The following is a 15,619-nucleotide window of genomic DNA, read 5'->3' as shown; positions in this document are numbered from 1 at the left end:
ATACAACGTTAAAATAATCACGTCAACTATCCTTTAATTGCATTTATATGGGTATGAATGACATCTAAATTCAGCAGCATTGTCATGCAGTTGTTGTCATTGCTTGATTGTTTTTGTGACAATACGACCACTATCCTGGAGATGATTTACATTGTACCCCTAATAAATGAAGTTTCGAATGAGGCATGACTTTGTTCTATTTCATTCCTTATAAATTGCAGATGTCCGCCATGTTGGTAGTATCAATGAATATAAATAACATACAACTGTCGTGTAATCCGACCCTGGTTCTACTCAATCTACATTCTAGTGCTCAGTTCGGCCGTGACTCGTGACTCGCCGCAGTCGTACAGCCGAACCTAACACGATCGATTTATTTTGAAAATTCACGGACACGACTGCGGAATTGATCTGGTGGCGGGTGAACCACCGGTAGATGTCGACACCGTGGTGTAAGGTTCCTATGGTACATGTACGTAACACATTATATCATATCGAGTGCCGATCTGACTAAGTCATGTCATGCTGAATGATGTAATAATATATTACATCACTATACTCTATTACTAAGCTCCCCGTAAACAGTAATCCTTCGCTCTCAACAGGTTCATAAGGTTAACATATTCGCGTGAAAAATATTTGTCAAGTTTCCATAGAAACGACTCTCAAGTCAGTCTCATAATCGTTATCATGTTTAGTGCAAAGTTGTTTATGAAACACAATTCGATTGGCCGATACTCGTCTCTGTCAGCCAATCAAGGCATCTGTCACGTGTTCTCTTTATAACTCCATTACAATGAATATATGACGTGTGCCCCGACAATAAAGAAGGCTAAATCTGTTGTTTTTCAAGTTTCGACACATACTGGTGTGGATGGGCATTAATGAAATCGTTTGGATCAAAAACATAAACAAGTTTTTAAATCACCAGACATTGCTTGGTGTAATTGTGAGGTTGATACAGGGATCAGAAAATAAGAAATCAGTAGAAATTGGTGTGATACAAATGTCAGCTACCGGTTGGAATTACATTAGTAATTTCTCAGGTTTTACCTTCACGAAAAATCCTGTTATTTATTTCACGAGAGTGACAGGATAACATTATTTGTAATGAGTATGAAGAGATACAAATTTATTCATAGCATCATGAATAATGAGTTTTAATGATGAAAGCTTCTTGCTTAAATACATAATGTAATTTGTAGAATATTGACGTTTAGTTGAGACTCATGTAACGTGACCTTTGAGTAACACGTACAACAACGTTTCAAGTAAAGTCTATTGACATGCTCAATTTGGTAGGCCACCTCGGTAGAACTTATTCCAATTGAGCCAAGCTGCTATATAGCCACTCGACATCTTCCGTAATTACTTCGAAGGTTAAAAACGAAGGCTACTTGAATCAGCCGAGGTTAACCGAAGACCAGGTTATATTTGACTGGGTCGCATGCCGTATTTTTTCTTCTTTTTCGTCTGACTTCTCTTCGGAGATAAAATGTTGTCAAAGAAATCAATACATATCTAAGAATGTTACTACGATATATCACTTAGCCTAAATTCTTGTAGATCGAAAAACATCGGCCAATTACGTCGAGCCTCGGAATCCCGAGCCCTGACGGATTTGGCCGAGATGTTGCGATTGCCACGAGGGGTGTCGGGGCAACTCGAGCTGACAAGATAACATGGTGTTCTGACTTTATCTTACTTCTCTGTTTACAAACAGTAAGACGATTTGCAGTGTTTTTTAAATCGGAATTCTCATCAATAATTCACATAATATGGATTATCTTCAACAAAATACTTTCAAAAGCTGTTTTAGGAATGAAAAGCAATTTATATAAATTCATTTCTGACATAATTTGAAATGCAAAAGTGGCATTTTACAAATTCTTAGTCAAATAACAGATATTCTTCAAGTTAAGTTTGTAATATTCAGCGAACATATCTTAAAATTGAACTACTAACTAAGGCTCACAGAAAGCGATAGCCACTGTTATCTTTAAGTAACTGATGGAGAGAGATGGCGTTCGCATAAATAAGAATGATTGATGGTGATGATGTTTGATTTTTGCTGGAATTTCTTCTGTAAGATATTTTTTTTAGATAATACATTAAATGTAATAAGATAATAAGAAGATGATATTAATCCTGTTTAATCAATTAACTGAGCTCGAAGACGAGGTAGTGTTATTTGAGTAATTTAAGAGCGATGTCTGTAAAAATCCATTACAGGTTTGAAGTAGGATATGAGTATCCTTCAACGGATAACATAGAACTCCATTATATAGGGTTTTGCTAATGAGCAGTTTTTGAACGAAGACGTTCGTCAAAGTGGCATTCTTTCCGATGGAAAGGATACTATTTGCTTATTGAAAGTTGTTGGAACAGGCAATTAGACTAATTACTGGGCTCCAATCAATATACAGTGTCAGTTTGCGTACAAACACTCGATGCTGTAGCCGATCTTTGTCTCGCCTTTTGTAGATATCAAGACAGCCAACATCTGGTACAAATTCACAGTGGCCTCGGATCCCTAAATGTCTATAAAGTAAAAACTAACCACAAGCATTCTAAACTGAATATACATTTTGTGTTTTATTTTTGATAACACACATGTTGTATCCATAAAACATTTTAATTGTTAGAATCAGTGTAACTATGTTTCACTTTTTTTCGGCATAGCCGCATAATATTATTTTGGTCCCGGATATGACGCAACAGGTGGCGTTTCTCGTCAAGATGAAGTATGTGATTGGTCAATGTAGCGGTAAATGCAAAATGCAGCTATGCAGTTAAAAACGAAACAAAGTTAATATTGAATGCAAGCTGAATAAGTGGATGTATCTTTTCAAATGACACAATAATAACATTATATTCCTGATTCAATTGCAGTCTTATTATCACCAAAAATGATTCAAACTGATATAGATTTTGTATCCGTGTTGAAACGCATTAGTTCGTTAATTTATTTCACCAGCAGTTCTACATTATAGCCACCAGCATTAATACTATGCCTTTTATCTTTTTTAAAGATATTTCTTGTTTTAAATTGTCTCCATAACGTCAAACAATAGTTAAAAGTATTCCTAAAAACTCTCCTCAAGGTTATGACGTGGCGTTAACATCAACAGATCAATCCAAGTGTGCATGTGGTGTATATATAACAAGATCCGCGACCATTTCCTCCCAATGTTAAAAACAAATTGAGGATAATATCTGTTACTGTACAGGCCAAGGTTAGATCAATGACACAGAATAGCAACTTTGTTCAATATATAGTAATTTTTAATTATGGCATATTTAAACTTCGTTTATTACCTCAGATTTTCTAGGAATATTCTATTACAATGTACTTGAATTGTTGTTCTTTAAATGGTTCAATGTTTAACCTCTAGTGTTAAGTCATCCAAAAGACCGCACCTTTCAAACATGTTAAAGAAAAGCTATGGAATCCTATTAGGTTCACTATCAAAATTTACCTAGTATCTTATACGGGCAAGATATGCCGACGTAGAACACACTTCGAACATATTGATCAAAACATCAGCATTATCATAGATGTCTATAATCGTGCTAGATATGCCAAACGTTTTTGTTCGAAAAAAATATGCTGCATGCAGTAGTCATTGTGTTAGGTTACTGGCCGACTGGCATGGCTCCATGCCTAAGTGTCATAAAAAGGTAGCGTTGGAATAATTGATATGAATTTCACTCCCATGACCTTGAATTTAGTTTATGGCAATTGATTTTCGCAATTATATACCTTTCAATACTTGTAAGTTTTTGGCCAAATATTTAGACATTACGAACAATGTTGAGCTTGTGACCTTGGCCTTTGTCCATCGAATAACCAACGTGCAGGATGTTCTACAAAAGACAAATTACTTTCTACATTATTGTTCTTCCTGTAGGTTCGGGGTCCGAACTAACAGTCTTCATCCACCTGCTTGTTCTTGCTATCGTAAGAGACCTACAATGTGAGATTATTGTACAATTATAATTCTATTCGGTGTTTTTCCGTAGGGACACGCGAGAAGTCATCAGCTTTCGATAATGCCTTTTATCAGAAGACTTTCATTTCTTTCAAAGATTGACGTATTGCGTTCATACCAGCATTAATACTCCGTCTAAACTTTCTCATAACGGTAAGAATGTATCCCTGAGTTAGATTTCAAAAGCATACGCTTTATTGCTGCCACTATACAAGTAACTACCGCGGAGGATAACATTCATCAGTGGGAAAGTTAGTTCTAGAATAATCTCCTTTAATTTACCGTGAAAAAATCTTTTTGGGAAGATATTGTACAGTCATGACGTCATAGAGCGAACAACATACAGCACGTGACACAATCAAATGACACGTGGGATTCCGATATCTTTTAAAATAAATTTGTTTCCTTAATCACCAGCCTTTACGACTATAAAGTGTAACCGAAAATGTCTGGTGATGTTAACCACACATTTCCCGTAATACGATTGGCCTGTCTCCTGGGAAGAGAACGACCGCAACACACTGTATGCCGTAATATAATCAGTCAGCCCACTCGATGTGGTGAATCCTAAAACTGCGTACACCTGCATTACACTACTGATCAATTACAGTCTCGTGAAAAACTACTATTTTACCAGTGACGATAACACTAGTGTTCGGTCTGCCACCTTTAGAGTGATAGAGATGTATATCGTTCGTGATACACCGTACAGGGACCCTTGATAGTAGGAAACTACATATTGTACATCAATAACATGACAACAAATACCACCATATTTGAGTTAAGAAAACTGTCTTTTGCAAAATGCAACATGTTAACATGAAGGTTCAAGCGGATCGGCCGATCATAAAACATAAAGGGCATTTTGATATGACACCTCAGGCCATATGACGTCATTATCCACACTCATACAACTAGTCGAGTTCCTTTACTGGGTTCGTATTAGTCGTACCAAATACATGTAGGTACGGTATTACGTTACTTTATTAGGAACCTTATATGCTCGGTATAATTGTGTCGAACTCGAAAAAACTCACGGGTATTACAATTTTACTAAGGTGTTTACAGATACAGATGACGAGGCCACACAACTGAGGTCATATGACGTCGGGGTCTACATATACAGATGACGGGGCCACACCTCTGAGGTTACATGACGTCGACGTCTACAGATACAGATGACGGGGCCACACAACAATTGAGGTCATATGACGTCGGCGTCTACATATACAGATGACGGGGCCACACAACTGAGGTCATATGACTACGGCGTCTACATATATACAGATGACGGGGCCACACCTCTGAGGTCATATGACTACGGCGTCTACATATACAGATGACGGGGCCACACAACTGAAGTCATATGATGTCGGGGTCTACATATACATAGAACGGGGCCACACAACAATTGAGGTTATGTAACTGCGGCGTCTACTTATACAGACGACGACGGAATAGCCTCAGATAACGATAAAACTGCAATACCCGGGAGTTCCCTCGAGTTCGACACCAGTTATACAGAATTTAAAAAGTCCATCATAGAGTGATGCAATTGTATCTCGCGTTTCCAAGATGACTGTCCTCTCTATAAAAAACTACGCTTCAAAATAAAAATGATGATTGATAAGTTTGACTACAATGTTGACATTGAAAAATGCTATGTTGATTGTTGGGACTAGCTATATAATTGCTGTCGGCAGTTCAATCCAAATGACATTCAGCCGTGACAAAAATACGCAAAAAGCGTAAAATGAAATGCAATAAATAAAATCATTGAGATGCATTTGCTGTGTTGAATCTTGTTTTCAATAATTGTCAATATCAGATCGCACGATTTGAGTCACGCGATAAGCCACGGAGGCGGCATGGGGATGACAAATGGACCATTCTCGTTCGATGTCTACAGGTCCAAAAGCAAACATACTGGAGTGTGAGACACACCTGTACAAAAACAGGTGTGACCGAGCGTCAGGAGTATGACGTCACGTGACAACACTGGAGTATGACATCATATGACGATATATCTATCTACAAAAAGCAGGTGTGACCGGGCGTTGCTACATGGTAAAACCAGGAGTATGACGTCACTTGACTACACTGGATTATGACATCATAACACGATATATCTATACAAAACGCTGGTGTGACCAAGCGTTGTCTGTAACGTTATAACAATATAAAATACTGAAGAATTGTCACATAGTCACGAATACCATTATCACATAGGAAAGCGTGCTGTCGAACACTAGGGTAGTATTTGATCTTGTGGCATCTAATTGAAGTATACACAGAGGTATCGCAATGGTCAGGTATAGAGCATAACGACTGAATGTCACACAGTAAAGTGAGAATTCTATACTGGGTACTATGACGTAAGTATACCGTGTATGATATTAACATAAGGTTATTGTTACCAACGACGACCACTGACGCCGATCACCCGCGGGTTGTCTACGTGTGTTATCACCATACTAACGGCGGTCTTGGACATTGGATCCTGGAAACGTCGCTGAAGCTGGAGATTTGTCACCATGAGAATCTGGGAATCGATAACATCGGTCCAACAACGTGGCTTGTCGAGTAGAGCAAGTTCTCAAAACCAATGTAGTCAGAAGCTTTGTTTTACATCAATACGATAATTACCCCTCGCCGTTCCTAACCCAACAACCACTGTAGTCAGAAGCGTTGTTTAACATATTTACAAGTATTATCCCTTCGCTGGGCCTCATCTTACAACCACTGAAGTCTGAGGCGTTGTTAGATGTAGTTACACCCCTTCACATGGCCTCATCCTACAACCACTGTAGTCAGACGCGTTGTTTAATATAGTTACAACCCTTCACATGGCCTCACCCTACAATTTACCCCTCTTTACAGGGCCTCACCCTACAATTTACCCCTCTTTACAGGACCTCGCCCTACAATTTACCCCTCTTTACAGGACCTCACCCTACAACCACTGTAGTCAGAAGCGTTGTTTAATATAGTTACAATTATCAAATGCAATACATCCGTTGTAGTTTGTTGTGATAAAAAGAATATATACCTCTCCACCGCGTCTCTTCGTAAAACCATTTGTTTTTCGGCATAGCCATATAATATTCTTTTGTCCCCGGATATTACGCAACAGGTGGCGTTACTGGTCAAGATGAAGTACAAATGTATGTGATTGGTCAATGTAGCGGTAAATGCAAAATGAAGATATGCAGTTAAAAACGAAACAAGTTGAGATTTAATGCAAGCTGAATAAGTGGATGTATCTTTTCAAGTGACACATGAATAGAATCAAATTCCTGATTCAAATGCAGTCTTATTATCACCAAAAATGAATCAAACTGATATAATTGTGTTATCCGTGCTGAAACGCATTTGTTCGTTAATTTATTTCACTGGCAATTTTACAATATAACAACCAGCATTAAAACTATGCCGTTTATCTTTTTTAAACATATTTCTTGGTTAATGTTGTTTCAAAGAAAAACAATATATAAACCTTCACCAGACCTTGCAGCACAATCTCTGTAGATAATATAACGTTGTCACAGTGTGAATTCATTAATTAACACTTCAACATTTTCACATTAAAACTACTTCGGTTTTAGCGATGTTTTATATTATATATAGGATCTTAGATGACATGAGATTTCACGGAACAAGTATTTTTCCCATTTTACTAGCCTTTACAAAAAAAATTCAAATTTCGAGACGAGTTTCATGAAATCTCAAATGTAACGAAAACTTTGAGACACCTTCATCACATATGTAAAAAAAATCTTACATTTTGACAATATTTATAGCCAAAAATGTGGAGGCAGCCATTTTGCTGGCAATTCAAGACGAAACGTCATTGTCCATATTATGGCGCCACAATCGATTATGACTGGCACAGCCAATGCAAAACACCCCAGGGTATAATTACATGCATGTGTGCAAAAATATTGCATGGGTGAATTCATTGGATAACAGGCGGATTACGTGACAAATAATAACAACATTTTTCACCAGGCCTCTCCCTACAATCACTGTAATTTGTTGTTTTAGAAATAAGTAAATGTTTGCGGTATCATGCAAGGTAGTGCTACGATTATTGACCCCGCCTCTGTCTCTGTGACTCACTTCCCTACTATATTCTATCGTAGGCTTAAACAAAACATCCCTTTCCGACCACCGTGAAAAGCAAGTAATGTAACAAAAATAAATAAATAAATAAAAATATAAAAAAATGGTGGCGTGGTTTCGCTTTGGCGCGTTCATAAACGGCGCCAAATTGGGACTGAAGAAATACAAGAGATCCCAAAGGGATCTTGGCGCCAACTATTGAATGATTTATAACAGTCAAATGAAAGACTGATATTTTTTTTTATTTTCCCCATTTTGTATTCTTCCTTCAAAGCATTTAATAATTTCATATGACCTGGTAATACTACATAACAGGAGCAACCTGCAGTTGTCGAAATCCAATTGGGCCGCCTGTCGGCCATGTTGTTTTCCAATCGGTCCCAAAATGCAATATGCATAACTAGGGACCAAGGGAACATATATATGAAATTTGAGAAAGATCCCTTTAGTACTATATGAGAAATAGCGATCACAAACTTCAATAGTCAAAATCCAAGATGGCCACCTGTCGGCCATGTTGTTATATCTGATCAGTCATAAAATGCAATATACTCAACTAGGGTCCAAGGCGAACTTAAACATGATATTTTTGAGAAAGATCTCTTTAGTACTTTTTTGAGAAATAGCGATAACACAAGGCAGGCGCCCACACACCAAAGCGACATTTTACCGTGCGAACACGCAAAGGGACAAAGAGCCAAAACGTCATTTTACCGCGCCAACACGCCAATGCAAGATGGTCGTAACCGGTCACCATAAAACGCTAGCTACATACTGAAAAGTATATGTTCTGGTCAGTCATAAAATCTAACGATGGAACCTTAATGTAGATAAAAATCGATTTGCTGTCCGCAATGAAATCTGTATAAAATGAAAGATAGTTTTGTGTGACATAGATATAAAATTCTTTTTCTCTCTCATCACATGTCTGAACAAAAAAAAAAAAAAAAAAAGGTTTCATTTAGACGTTTATTTTAACAGTAGAATCTATTTTCTTAGTTATACTAGAAATCTGTTTGTATCTAGGATCAGTTACTTTTATTGCAAACTAGAAATGTTTCTTCGCATAATAGTTACTCTTTCTGTTTATTTCCACCAATACGATGTGTCTAGAGATTTTGAGTCTTAGCCTCACTGATATCATTTTGTCATGACGTACAATGTACGTTTGACAATAAGAAAGTTCTGAATCGACTCTTTAACGCGAAGCTACTGGCAAGGACAGCTTACAAAACTTAATATATAATGAGTATAACGATAAAAACACCTTCAGCCGAATTACATAAAAACATGTCCAATTTGGCTTTCGCGTAATTTGTACATGTCATTGGTAAAAATTGCAAAAAAAAAAAAAAGAAAAAAGGCAAATGAAGAGAAAGCAACAATCTGATTGGTCAATAGTAAACGTTGAGACATAAAAAATGATATCGTCATAGATTGATGTCATTGGTGGAAGTTGAATATGCCAGCGGGGTGACCTAGGGGTTACCTCAGCGATACATTCGTTACCAAGCTTAAGGTTACTCAATATGTTGTTACCCTATGTAAGCCCCTATATCAGTATAAAACAACACATCAACAATTCTAGCGTCACGCTCGTTCTTGTATAGTTGTCAGCTTATCACTGTATCGTGATCTCAATGTAAAAACCTCTTCAGCGCTGCCATCTTGTCATCCATGTCTTGGTGGTACGGTGCTACAGTGGTATATACTTGCATTCGATTTAGGCAACCGGGGTTCGATTCCCCGATCGGACGAGAAAAAGTATGCGGTCACCTGCCTGACCAAGTACTGGGTACTGTATAACTTGGTTTGTAATTATTGTAAAATAAAGTTTACATTTTATTTGTCACCTTATAAACACGTCTGTTTAATTGTGACCTTATACTTGTAGTTGTCAGCTTAGAATAAGGTCTTTGTAACTTCACATTATATCTGAATGTCTGTATATTTGTCCCACTTTTGTAATTTAATGTATAATAGCTGTCCCTTAAGTCTAAGGTAAATACAGTTTTCGTCTTAACTTCGGTTCTTTATAGTCATTACCTCAGAATTCAGTGTTTAGAAATGTCACTTTAAAATCAGGGTCCCTTAGAATCATCATATATGTAGAACTGTCGCCTTAAAAGCAGAAAAAATGTACCTCTCACGCAAAAGAACGGAGATCGATGCAGGCAGACTGGCATAAAGAAATGCAGATAGGCAACAGTATGTCACCTTGTCAGAACTACGCTCGTAACGATGCCTCGTGAATACTTTTTAATATACAATAGTTTTATCGTAACTCTCTTCCATCATTCTACCAGATTCAGGACGGTGGAACTGATTTGGGCGGTTGAGTACAAATAAGGGCAGCTGCAATTCGAAAAGCATGGTGCCAAATGTGAAAGTGAAAGATAAAAAATATATAGAAGACACCTTTCCATACATCGTGACAACCAACCATATCAAAGTACATGTTCGTGTTAAATGACAAAATGCCGCGCGCGCTCTTCTGAATAAGTAGCGAACGGACGATTATGCAGGAAATGTCTCTGTCACGGAACCGGGGCTTACGAAGTGGTAAAGATGTGTGACGGTTTTTGGTAAAAGAACATTATGCGATGGTGTAGTGGAAGGCAGCTTCAACTGATATAATATATATATTGATGTACTTTACAATAACTACAAAGTAAATTTGTTATCAAAACAAACTCTAAACTAAAACGCACGTGATCTATTTATACATAGTCAAGGTTCTTTGAAAGTCGTACGATTATATTGGTTAGCCCCGAAATTAGGGCCAATAGCTTCCGTCTCCGACACAGACGTCACTACGACTGTCGAGGACAACACTTCAATCCCCCTCCCACCCCCACCTCTCTCTCTCCCTCTGGTCAAGTCTCTCGCTTTGTAGAATATTCAATAAAATTCAAACTTCGTGACATTTTTAAATTGGACATGAATCACTATATTTATTTGATTTCAATTTTGATACTTGTGAATTTAATTTTAATCCAGATTATTTCCCATTCTCAAAACTATACAATGATATTGACAACAGCTAAAAATTGCTTTTTCGAAGGTTCATCAAAACAAGGTCAGTTGTGAAGTGTTGTATATTTCATTTTTTTAAACGCATTACCACCAGTGTAGTTCAAGGTAGTTTAACAGCTTTATAAGGACTGCTGATGTGCTCACATTAATAAACAATATAATTATAAGGAAAATTCTTAAAATTCTGTAAACAAAGACATTTCAAGATTGAGAGAGAACTATGTTTAGTATAGTTCTCTACTGAAATGTTATGTTATAAATATCAGAATTAATTCCTAGATAAAGACAGACAAAATTGTAAAATATTTGCAGTAATGTGAAATATTGATCCGCTAGAGAGGTTAATGCCGATGTTTATTTTGTCTGTGTGTATTATATTAAACCTCAGAGGATCAGACAATGGATTCCATGTTAATTAAACACATGTACAGGGATAAAATTCTCCGAGAGGCTCTACTTCATCGACAACGGACAAATTGGCCAGCCCGCATTGATATCGGGACTGAGAGAGGCCAAAATCTCGAGGGATACATTGAAATAGATAGATATCGGCAGCAGTCGATCAATGGTCTCAATTAAGCGTAGCTACATATTAACCAAATACTCACCTATATAAGAACTCCGGATGCAAATTCAAAATATCCAGGAAAGGTTACTGTCCAGACTCACTAGAAAAACGTCACTGTCTAACCGTCGAGGACGGAAAATACAGAATGTCCAGGAAAAATGGATGTCACCACTTATATAGCCTCGGTGCTTCCGACTTCGCTGCTGAGCGACCGCAGGGGAAATGTCGTCTGCGCGTGCTCACAATGTGAAACCAATTCCAGCGTGATGTCTGTATAGGGCAGTCTGAATGTCAGATACGGTACGATCGATCGGCGGTTTGACTGTGCCGTGACTGAAACGCGCCAGAACCCTGTAAAAGCATCGTATATTTGTCGTAAAACGCATCTTTCTAGTTTGGTTTCATTTGCGTTAAAAACCACGAATTGAATTAAAACTGATTTTTGTTTTGCATATAATAACCTTTATGGACGCCTCGAGTGTGTCTTCAACATTATATGATAGAGGTTGACAATTATTGTATTGTATGTCAAATCGAACGTCTCGTTACCAGTGGTACCCTCGGGTCAAATGTGGTATTTTCAAATCAATTGCTTTGTGGCACAGGTTGGAGATACAAACAGCTATCCTGTTAGATCAAATAATGTACATCAGTACTTCGTAAAGAAGATAAGGATATTTGGTTTGATAACCTGACGTTCAATTGTTACTTCCTAAAACAATACTTTCTGGGGGAAAAAATTTTATTTTACGCTGATAATTACTGAACTATTCATTGTTTTCTTTATACACGGAAAGGCAGAGTAAACTTGCCGTTGTTATTGTTTCCCAAAACGTATAACTCGACTACACAGAAGATTAATTCAGTATTACCCGAATACACAGAAGATTAATTCAGTATTACCCGACTACACAGAAGAGTAATTCAGTATTATCCGACTACACAGAAGATTAATTCAGTATTACCCGATTACACAGAAGATTAATTCAGTATTACCCGACTACACAGAAGATTAATTCAGTATTACCCGACTACACAGAAGATTAATTCAGTATTACCCGACTACACAGAAGATTAATTCAGTATAACCAGACTACACAGAAGAGTAATTCAGTATTACCCGACTACACAGAAGAGTAATTCATATTATCCGACTACACAGAAGAGTAATTCTGTATTACCCGACTACACAGAAGATTAATTCAGTATTATTCGACTACACAGAGAAGTATATATTGTACCAAAAAGAATAATTGATTAAGAAACTAATAAAAACAGATAATGAACGGACTTGCCAGGTTTAAAATCATAATATTGGCACAACTTTAATATCGAAACGTAATGAAACTTATTGGAATATGGTATTTATTTGCCTCCCCATTCACTTTTTAACATTTTCTGAGATTGTATAAGATGTTACAAAACTCTGGCAGGTAACGCGATAAACTGTGAAACACGTGACGGTTAAGATTTGTGACAAATTATGGATGTGAGACTTTTCATATCTATAAGTAACTTGACCTGTTGGCATGGAAAAATGTGATATAATAGTTTAATATTGCCTGGTTTGACCTAGATTTATTTTGCTTTTGTCGTTAATAAAGGATTCTTGAACATCCAGCCTTACTGTATAGTTAGTAATATTCGCGGGTGATTTAATTTCGCGGTATTTTCGGTCATTGATAGATATCCAGCGAATAATTATTTTTGCAGACAACTATTGCATATGTGTTCATTGCAAAATATTTACAAGGCCTGGTTGCGCGAAATTTGATACTCGCGAATTATGTCCAACTAGAACAACCGCGAAATATTAGCCCTGTGAAAATTAACAACTATATACAGTATTCACAAAAGTGTGAATCTATGCTAAAGATGTCTTCGTTATACTGTATTCTGTTTTACGAAAGCACAATATGGAATTTCCTTATGGAAGACATATTGATTAAAATAAGTGGATAATATTCTAGATGATTTCAGCGCTAAGTATTTTATCATCTTGTTTCCGAGAATCGACACTAGTTAACCGTCATGATCAGCCATTAATGTACATACAGTAACAGAATGCCGCGTGATCGTTCCAATACGCCAAGAAGGCGTAATTTTTGTGAGGAGGAATCCGAGAAAACTATATTTTCATTTTAAGACGGGTACTGTTAGTTAGAATCTACTTTACAAGTAGTAGAAAAGATTGTAACTCAGGTTATCCAGGAAATATAGAAATCACCTAATATTTTCACGGCTAACAAGGCTTTATCATTTGTATTCGTTTTATCGGTTTTTTGTTAGAATTACGGTTTCGTGTCGCCATTTTCATCTCGTTATAGATATTAAGTTATTACGCATACACTAAGTTGATTTTGTCGGTAAAGAAGCAAAATTAATGTTTCGCCGTTAACAATCTGATACCAAGAAAGCGTTGTTATCGTTTTAATGTAGAGAATGTTTTTCCAATATCTTTTGATAATCTGGTTCATCTGATAGTATTAAAACTGTTATAGATTAACTTAACCCTACCTTCCTACGCCTAAATGTTTTATCACTTACGCGAACTTATATCGGGAGTTATCCCCCTTGGCACGAGAAAATACTTTTATGACATCTCTGTCTTGTACACGAGCTAGGTGACCACAGCTAGTTTGCTGTTAAGAAACACTAGAAATTGATAATGAAGACATAATATGTGTTGAAAAGGTCATTTATTAATGACAAATCAATTTCAGATATAAAGATATACCCCCAAGTTATAAATTAGAGAAATTATGACTATAACAGCAAAGATGGGGTAAAAAATAGGCATGACATAATACCCAAACAGTACACCCATAATATATTTAAATCAATATAAAGATTATATAACCTCAAGATACCATTTTCAACATGATGAAAAGTTGGTATATGCATATTAGCAAGTATAAGGAGTCTAAAATTGACAGTTCAATACATGTTACACTGGGAGGGCATAAGGGTGGGAAATCAAAAGTGTTAAAAAACTTCCATCAGTGGAGATAAACTTTTACACTTGATTTTCCCAATGGAGGTGACGCTACTGAGGGTCAATCTCCTCTGTGATAGGTCCGGTGGCTGGGCTACGTGGCTGCTGATTGGCTGTCCAATCACACGCTTCTATCCCTTAAGCCAAAATGACCAGAGGTCAGTCAAGTCCTGGGAATTTTCCATCACGTGGCCCAGACATGGACCTCCTTCTTAACCCCTCAATGTTAGCCCATTTACATCAAAACCAGAAACAATGGGAGATGCGAGTAGGGCCAATGCCCCTCTCAACATATAATAAACAAACAATTACAGACTGGCATAAATGTATTTATTTATACAGATATAAATAAATGTTATTTATGACATCTCTGTCTTGTACACGAGCTAGGTGACCACAGCTAGTTTGCTGTTAAGAAACACTAGAAATTGATAATGAAGACATAATATGTGTTGAAAAGGTCATTTATTAATGACAAATCAATTTCAGATATAAAGATATACCCCCAAGTTATAAATTAGAGAAATTATGACTATAACAGCAAAGATGGGGTAAAAAATAGGCACTGATGACCTAGTCCAGATATTGTATAGAATGAATATATCTAGGGCAAGGTCATCGCCCCATCCAAGGTCACTCTACATACACAGGGACTTGGGAATGTGTTACAATGTACATGTATTTGGACCTTCCCTAGTGTTATATACACTAGGGAAGGTCCAAATACATGTAGACACATTCTCAAATCTCACTGTGCACTCATATATAACATCTTGTCAAGCGTTTATAGTATACACAATAGTTACAATGTGCTATTTTAGCACTGTTATTTTACGCATCTTGATTTTATCAGGATTTTAAAATTGTTGTTCAACTGTGATAAGCCAAATCATATTTTGAACAATA

The 15,619-nt window shown here is 36.9% G+C and overlaps 1 protein-coding gene across 1 annotated transcript in view; it reads right to left on the bottom strand.

Annotated features, from left to right (window-relative positions):
• The window catches only part of LOC117342134, a 57,694-nt gene extending 45,742 nt beyond the window's left edge, over positions 1-11,952 (bottom strand). Inside the window, exon 1 of the mRNA XM_033904144.1 lies at positions 11,759-11,952. The gene's annotated coding sequence lies outside the window, so the exon portion shown is untranslated. The remainder of the gene's footprint in view (positions 1-11,758) is intronic.
• Between the last annotated feature and the right edge of the window lie 3,667 nt (positions 11,953-15,619).

The sequence above is a fragment of the Pecten maximus genome, chromosome 14 (assembly GCF_902652985.1).
Source record: "Pecten maximus chromosome 14, xPecMax1.1, whole genome shotgun sequence".
Classification (NCBI taxonomy): domain Eukaryota; kingdom Metazoa; phylum Mollusca; class Bivalvia; order Pectinida; family Pectinidae; genus Pecten; species Pecten maximus.
The sequence above is the reverse complement of the archived record's forward strand: the minus strand, read 5'-3'. Positions and strand labels throughout refer to the sequence as shown.